General features: G+C 35.9%; 1 long non-coding RNA gene across 1 annotated transcript; it reads left to right on the top strand.

The window, feature by feature from the left end:
• The first annotated feature begins 3,670 nt into the window (after positions 1-3,670).
• LOC113281148 lies at positions 3,671-7,374 on the top strand. Its single transcript, XR_003325952.1, has 3 exons — positions 3,671-4,191; positions 4,347-5,670; positions 6,409-7,374. It is a non-coding gene; the product is annotated as an uncharacterized LOC113281148 (long non-coding RNA).
• Positions 7,375-7,835: the final 461 nt, after the last annotated feature.

Genomic DNA, 7,835 nt, shown 5'->3' with positions numbered 1-7,835 from the left:
AAAAAGTAAGTTCAAACCATGAAATTCCACCACAATTTGTTCAATAGAAATCAGATATAAACAAAATCGAATCCGAATTGCGACTTAACATTAAAATCTTAAGAGGAAATTATAACACATCAAATCCCTAAATTCATCAAATAAAATCAAACAAAAAGAGATATTACCTAGCAATCGTTTGTTCACTCTTCTTCTTATATCTTTATGACCTTTTTCCCTAATATTTTGCAGTGCTGCAATCATGAAAAAAAATCAAAAAAAAAAATTCAGAAAACAAAATATTATTCAATAGATCTTTCATAAACAGATCCGAGAATTGAAATTAGATAAAGATTACAACCTAGAAAGATTAAGATCTAAATCATCCTCTTCTCTTTTTCATTTCTCGGTACTTCAGTTGTTGTCTTTCCCCTTCGTTTTCCACTACTTCCTTTAATAACTTCTGCCATTGAAATTTCTCGAAATCGACCTCTTCACTGAAACCCTAGCTTTTTACTCTCTCCCTCTTTTTCGAAATCGAACAACTTAAATATATCAAATGAAGCACAAAAGAAGATAAACTTATCTTTATACTCTGATTCAAATTGAATTTGTGCCGAAGTTGTAGAGATTTGAAGTTCGTCATCTGCTTCGAACTTGTAGATTGATGATCAGTTCTAAAAACTGTTTGAATCAAATCGATTAAATCTATAAATCGATTACTTTCGTTCTTCTGTAATACGTAAACTTCATCATCGAAGATCGATGGAGCAAGAAATCGTTTTCTTGTTCTTTGCAATTGTTTTCTTCGGTTTGATGAAAGAACCCTAGTTTTCTTCAGTGCAAAAACGAGAGAGAGAGAGAAGTGAGAGAAAGTGAAAATGAAAATGAATATGGAAATGAAACTTATAACCTATTTCATTAGGTATATATAGTAAAGGGCACTTTTGGTATTACGAATTTTCCGCAAACTGTAGACTTTATTACCAAGCCCTGAAATCTAAAGTTCTGGGCCTATAAATATTAAAAAGTGAAAGTATGGAGTTGATAGGGGAGGACCCATTTAGTGGGGATTCTATATATTGAACCCATATAGTAGGGGGTTCTAGTATTTTTCACTACGGGCTATTGTTAGTAAGTATTAAAAGGGGCCACGACTGTAAGCCCCGTTGATTTGATCTGACCAACAAAATATAGTATTCGGGGTCCCAGCTAATTTGGTCCAACCAACTAAACACCGAGGCTTGATTAAACAACAATGACCGGTGCTATAATCCCTGGCTAATCAACAAAACATGGAGATTGCGAGCCGCGTTCCCTACGTTAACACGACTAACTTTAATTTGGGGACTATGTTTAACAGTAGATTTTCTAATTTTCGGACGGGGTCGTAGGCCTCGGTTACTATGACCCTATTAACTAAACATGACCCCAAGAATAACAAACTGACTTAAATTTTGTGGAAGGACCAACAGGCCAAATAACAAACAAAAATCGAAAAAGGTTGAGCCCGGTCGTAGGCCTACGAAGAGAAATTTTCTAAAGAGAAAGCAACCCATATGCAGGCGTTTGAAGGTAATTGTCTTTAAGAATAGGAGATTTTATTTGCTGGTAGATTCTTGGCAAACTCATCCTTAAGAGAGTTCTCACACTGCAATTCAAACAAACCATTTAATCCACCAGACTCAGCATACTCAGAATTTTTACTCATAATATAACTGTCTATAAACCCAAAATATTAACAAATTTGTTTTGTGTTTATACCTCTTTAGAGCTCTTTGAAAGTGCCTTCACAAAAGTCTGCCTGTAATTAAAAACATCATAAAATTGACAAGAGAGTGATGAAACCAAATACACAATCAGATCTAAAAGAACATCAAATTGTTCAAGCTCTCACCGTTTTTTCTCGAGTTTTGATTTGGCATCATTTAGTATTGTCTTGACTTCAGAAGACACATTGATTCAAAAAGTAAGTTCAAACCATGAAATTCCACCACAATTTGTTCAATAGAAATCAGATATAAACAAAATCGAATCCGAATTGCGACTTAACATTAAAATCTTAAGAGGAAATTATAACACATCAAATCCCTAAATTCATCAAATAAAATCAAACAAAAAGAGATATTACCTAGCAATCGTTTGTTCACTCTTCTTCTTATATCTTTATGACCTTTTTCCCTAATATCTTGTAGTGCTGCAATAATGAAAAAAATCAAAAAAATAAAATTCAGAAAACAAAATATTATTCAATAGATCTTTCATAAACAGATCCGAGAATTGAAATTAGATAAAGATTACAACCTAGAAAGATTAAGATCTAAATCATTGTCTTGTCTTTTTCATTTCTCGGTACTTCAGTTGTTGTCTTTCCCCTTCGTTTTCCACTACTTCCTTTAATAACTTCTGCCATTGAAATTTCTCGAAATCGACCTCTTCACTGAAACCTAGCTTTTTACTCTCTCCCTCTTTTTCGAAATCGAACAACTTAAATGTATCAAATGAATTACAAAAGAAGATAAACTTATCTTTATACTCTGATTCAAATTGAATTTGTGCCGAAGTTGTAGAGATTTGAAGTTCGTCCTCTGATTCGAACTTGTAGATTGATGATCAGTTCTTAAACCTGTTTGAATCAAATCGATTAAATCTATAAATCGATTACTTTCGTTCTTCTGTAATACGTAAACTTCATCAGCGAAGATCGATGGAGCGAGAATCGTTTTCTTGTTCTCTGCAATTGTTTTTTTCGGTTTGATGAAAGAACCCTAGTTTTCTTCAGTGCAAAAACGAGAGAGAAGTGAGATAAAGTGAAAATGAAAATGAATCTGGAAATGAAACCTATAGCCTATTTCATTAGGTATATATAGTAAAGGGCATTTTTGGTATTACGAGTTTTCCGCAAACCGTAAACTTTATTACCAAGCCCTGAAATCTAAAGTTCTGGGTCTAGAAATATTAAAAAGTGAAAGTATGGAGTTGATAGGGAAGGATCCATTTAGTGGGGTTTCTATATATTGAACCCATATAGTAGGGGGTTCTAGTATTTCTCACTACGGGCTATTGTTAGTAAGTATTAAAAGGGGCCACGGCTGTAAGCCCGACTGATTTGATCTGACCAACAAAATATAGTATTCGGGGTCCCAGCTAATTTGGTCCAACCAACTAAACACCGAGGCTTGATTAAACAACAATGACCGGTGCTATAATCCCCGGCTAATCAACAAAACATGGGGATTGCGGGTCGAGGGCCCTATGTTAACACGACTAACTTTAATTTGGGGACTATGTTTAACAATAGATTTTCTAATCCGAGGACGGGGTTGTTGGCCTCGGTTACTATGACCCTATTAACTAAACATGACCCCAAGAATAACAGACTGACTTAAATTTTGTGGAAGGATATTGACCAACCGGCCAAATAACAAACAAAGATCGAAAAAGGTTGAACCCGGCCGTAGACCGGGGTGACAACTAGTCATAGTTATAAAAAAAAGGTGGTGTTTGTCTCCTTGATCAAAAAGTCAATCAGTGGACAAGATTTATCAAAAATTGCCATCCGGAGGTCCGGAAGTTCCGGATTGAATTTGACTTGGACGGCTAGGAAAGACTCGCCGTACCAATTTGTTTCCATATAAAATACTTTCACCTGTTTAAGAATTAAGAGTTTAGATACAACCGTGTTCCAAAACCTATAAAAACGCTGCAGTTTGTCTGACATCTTCTCCAGTTCGTTGTTTCTGCATCTTTCTCTGCAACAATGGCAGCAGATAAGGAAGAAGGATGTGTTTTGCATGAATACTTGATAGTCTGATAAAGTCGTTATAGGTTTGCTTTGGATTCTTAGCCTTGGGGCAACCAAATCGAGGCCTAAAGCAAGAAACAAGACCTCCAATTGGAAAACATATAGAGTGCTCGACAAAAAGCCTGAACCATTACTAGCTTAGTTCCATTGGGTTGCTTCCATGGATTCGTTGGCTGTTTACAATGAGTTAGAAGAAGATTTTGAAGTTGATATGGAACTGAAGATTGGGTAGTGTTCACTGATCTGGGTTAGGGTTTAGGCGAGAAATTAGTTGATGGGGATAATTGTCTGCCATCGATCCACAGTGACGGAGGAAATGACCTGTGTGCAAAGAACAACATCATCAACAACAACAAGAGAGGATACTGAAACTAGGGCTGTTTAAGGTGCTTGGATGGCATTATTTGGTAATATTGTCACTGTTACGTGATTTGTTTTGAATCCTTTGATATATGCCTAATTCTGAATTATGATGCTGATATTCTGTAGCTTTTTCTAGGATCTGTAGTAGCTTATATAATCTTTAGTGGTTTATGCTAATTAAAGAGATGTGTCTCAACAGTGCCTGCTGCATCCATGATTAAGAGATTACCTGCTGAAGGTGCTTGGATGCCATGCTATCAGTTGGTAATGTTCTCATTGTTCTGTGATGTGCTTTTCTATATGCTTAATTTTGAACTTTAATTTCACTGGTGGCTCAGGCCATACGATATTCTTGCTTGCGCCAATATTACTTCTCCATAACTCCAACTTAATTGCTGGGTTCAAGGGTCGCTAGAGATATTTCTGTGTACTTAGTTGTGACTGCGGTTTACAGAATATGAGAACAGCTTTCGTACATTTATCTAGCAGACAAAGATAGGATGGCCTGACTGTTTATTGCGATCAAGCATACTGCACTTTTTAACTTGACATTCCCAAGTCATATCATGTTCAACCAGTTTGCAAGGATCCACATAAATCAGACAGATGTAGACAACTTTAAGATATTGGGGTCTATTACCTATCCCAGTAGTACCTAATGCCGAGACATAAGATCTACAGAAATGAAATATATTTAAATCAACCAACATTCACTCTGTACTACCTATAAGTAAGTTTTCAAATGATATAATTAAATCTCTCTCTTCGCCGGTAGCCTTTCAGTGGGTGATAGGAGCTCTGATCTGCACCGTTGTCTAGGATTCATGCAAGGTAGAACTACGTTTTAGTTTATTCAACATCTTCTAAATTAACTAATATATATTAGTCAAAAACAAAAGAATTCAGTAAGATACTTGGTGTAGTTTCTTGAGATAGATTAGTATTTTTCAATGGGTGATCTAATTTGGCACACAATACTGAAGCTCCTTACCCACCAAGAGGCATTTCCCTTCATGTTTAATTAAAATCATTTAGCAGCAGTATCACTCACTTCTTACCGAGGTTAATGTTCAATTATTTGTTGACCTGCAGATGATACCCATAATGGGTTAATGTGCTTACTGTTTTTGATCTAATATACATTTTTAATTTGTCACACTCTAAGGTGAGTTTATGAATTAATGTTTGTACACTCCTGTTTATAGCCATCCAACTTTGAGGCCCCCGTAAGATCATATTGTTGTCTTAGCTATTTAGCATAACATCATAGCTATCAGTTTAGCCCAATTCCCGGTTAATCATCCTTGAAGATGTCAAGAAAGTACACATTATTTGCTATATAATTTGTTAGGCTGGCAATTTAGTTCATATAAACTATATAGGATGATAGCCGACTGGCAATTAGGCACTACAAAGGTTGATGTTTTGTTCACTGAAGTAGAATAAGATATCGATAGTGATGCAGGTCTAAAAGATAATGCGAGATAACCATTATGGAGTTTGTACAAAGATAATTTATACGGGTAATTTTTCAACTCTAAACTGTTGTATCTTTATACATTGCTTGGTAAGATGTACAGTTTTACCATGAAATTATTGCATGTAAGCATTTTAAAGTATCTCTATATATATATCTGTGAATAAGGGAGAGCCAAGATTTGATATCTATGTAGAATTGTTACGCAACCAACACATGATTGAGAAGCGAAATGACAAATATAGACGGAGTGGTGGCTTTTGATGTGACATTGTTTTGATTTCTGACCGAATTGAGTTAGTGTTTCGACATCTAATATTTACTGCCTATAAAAGCATATGTCGTTAGATATATCAACACTAACCCAATATCAGTTTGAAGAACAAGGACAGGACCAGTTGTCTGTATGTTATGGGCGGAATAAGGTGACGTTATTAATTACTATTATGGTAATTCAAGTGAAATTATGTTGTCCATTAAGTTTCTGGCCAAGGCCGCAACAGGAGAAAGTCCAACGGAGCCCGCCTTCCTGTGCATGTCAGCAGTTGAGGGACAAAACATACTGTTTGATATAAGCCTATAAGCAACCCCACAGAAGCTTGAGGTGTTTCATTAGAAAGGCAGGGTAGCTTGCTAGATTTGCATAGCGAAATCATTAATGTGATATGCTCTCTTTCTAGAATCTTACTGGATAAACAGAAAATAGAAAACCAAGTTGGTGAGTATGTGTTAATTAAAATCCACTTCGATTTTCCACTACTTTATCAACTATTTTGTCCTTCAGGTGGACAGAATGACCTAGGGGTTCTATTATGCGTTATCACACAAACCTGTGAACACAGGTAAATTCCTAATTTTCATCTTACTTTTGTTCTTTGTTGTTAAGTATCCCGAATTTGCTAAGCTCAACACCTGCAATGATGAATAGAAATTATTTTTTTTTGTTGTTAAGATGTTTTCTTTTTTATTTTGATTTCTGAGTTTCTTTTCATGTTCTTATGACTCCAGTCTACTGGGATTTCTTTGTTGGTCATTGATAACCGACATAAAGAAATTTGATTATAATTAAATTCGTGACTTTTTTCAACAAATCCTTAACTCATGGTGCTTATATTGGACAAACCCAATCCTTGATTTTGCTGTCATGCGGCTGGGGTCGTTAGTGCGGGAGAGATATAACCTGCTGTCCGTTCCTTGGTTTCCTCATATAACTATGTTTCGACCTTGAAACTATGCAACTGTGGAACTATCCTCACTGTGGTTTTGGGCGCATTAGAGTTTCCAGTACTGCATCGCTGCTTGATTTCTAAAGCCAGTGGAATCATTGGACCCTTGGAACAAAGATAGGGAAAGTGTTTCTGCACCAGGTTAGTGTTTCTGCTTTTCGTCCCATTATTTTATAATTTAGGACAATCCCAAAACAAAGTGGTTAGAGGATGGTTTTGCCGTTTACCTGTACGGGTGGCGGCGGACCAAGGAGTATGGTACTAACACTATCAGGAATTGGTCTTTTAGTGTCTATGTCCCAAAGAGTATTGATGTAGCAATCAGTGAAGTGAAGTTGGAAGCATACAACTTTGCATCTTGAAATATTGTTCTTATTCTGCTCTTACCTGGCTTACATCGTTTGAAGTTTCTTTGAACTATCCAAAGCTACAGTGAACTCCATCATTAATGTGGTTGATTTCTTATTTGTGGTTAAAGTAAGTTAAATCTGAATAATTTTTATTGTATCAACATAAATACACAATGAGATTTGTTATTAGTTGATTTGGTTGACACTAAACTTTTTGTGTGCACTCCGAAGAGCTCGGTGGATATTAATTTTTTTAATCATGTTAAGATTTGGTATCTTCACCAGAACTTGAAGATGGTTCAAATCAAAACAGTCCTCATTCGCTAGGAAATGAGCCCTACTAGAGTCTCGGAGTGATTTTAGGTGATTGGACATTTCACGGTTTCAAACCACTGTGAGTGCAGAATCACTCTTTCTCCTCTCTGTGTACAAAATTACTTTCTCTAGGAAATTGAGCCCTACATGAGATTTATCGGGAGGTTTATGGAGTACTATCATTTATCTTTTGGACCTCTACTCTGATACCTCTTCCCAAGTACACTTTTTTTTCTTAAGCAAGACCCAAAAAAAAAGAAGGCGATTTTATAATCAAAATTGAAAAAGAGAACAAAAGGGGCTCAAGCCCTCCACAAAAA

The sequence above is a fragment of the Papaver somniferum genome, chromosome 5 (genome assembly GCF_003573695.1).
Source record: "Papaver somniferum cultivar HN1 chromosome 5, ASM357369v1, whole genome shotgun sequence".
Taxonomy (NCBI): domain Eukaryota; kingdom Viridiplantae; phylum Streptophyta; class Magnoliopsida; order Ranunculales; family Papaveraceae; genus Papaver; species Papaver somniferum.
This window is presented reverse-complemented; position numbering and strand designations above follow the sequence as displayed.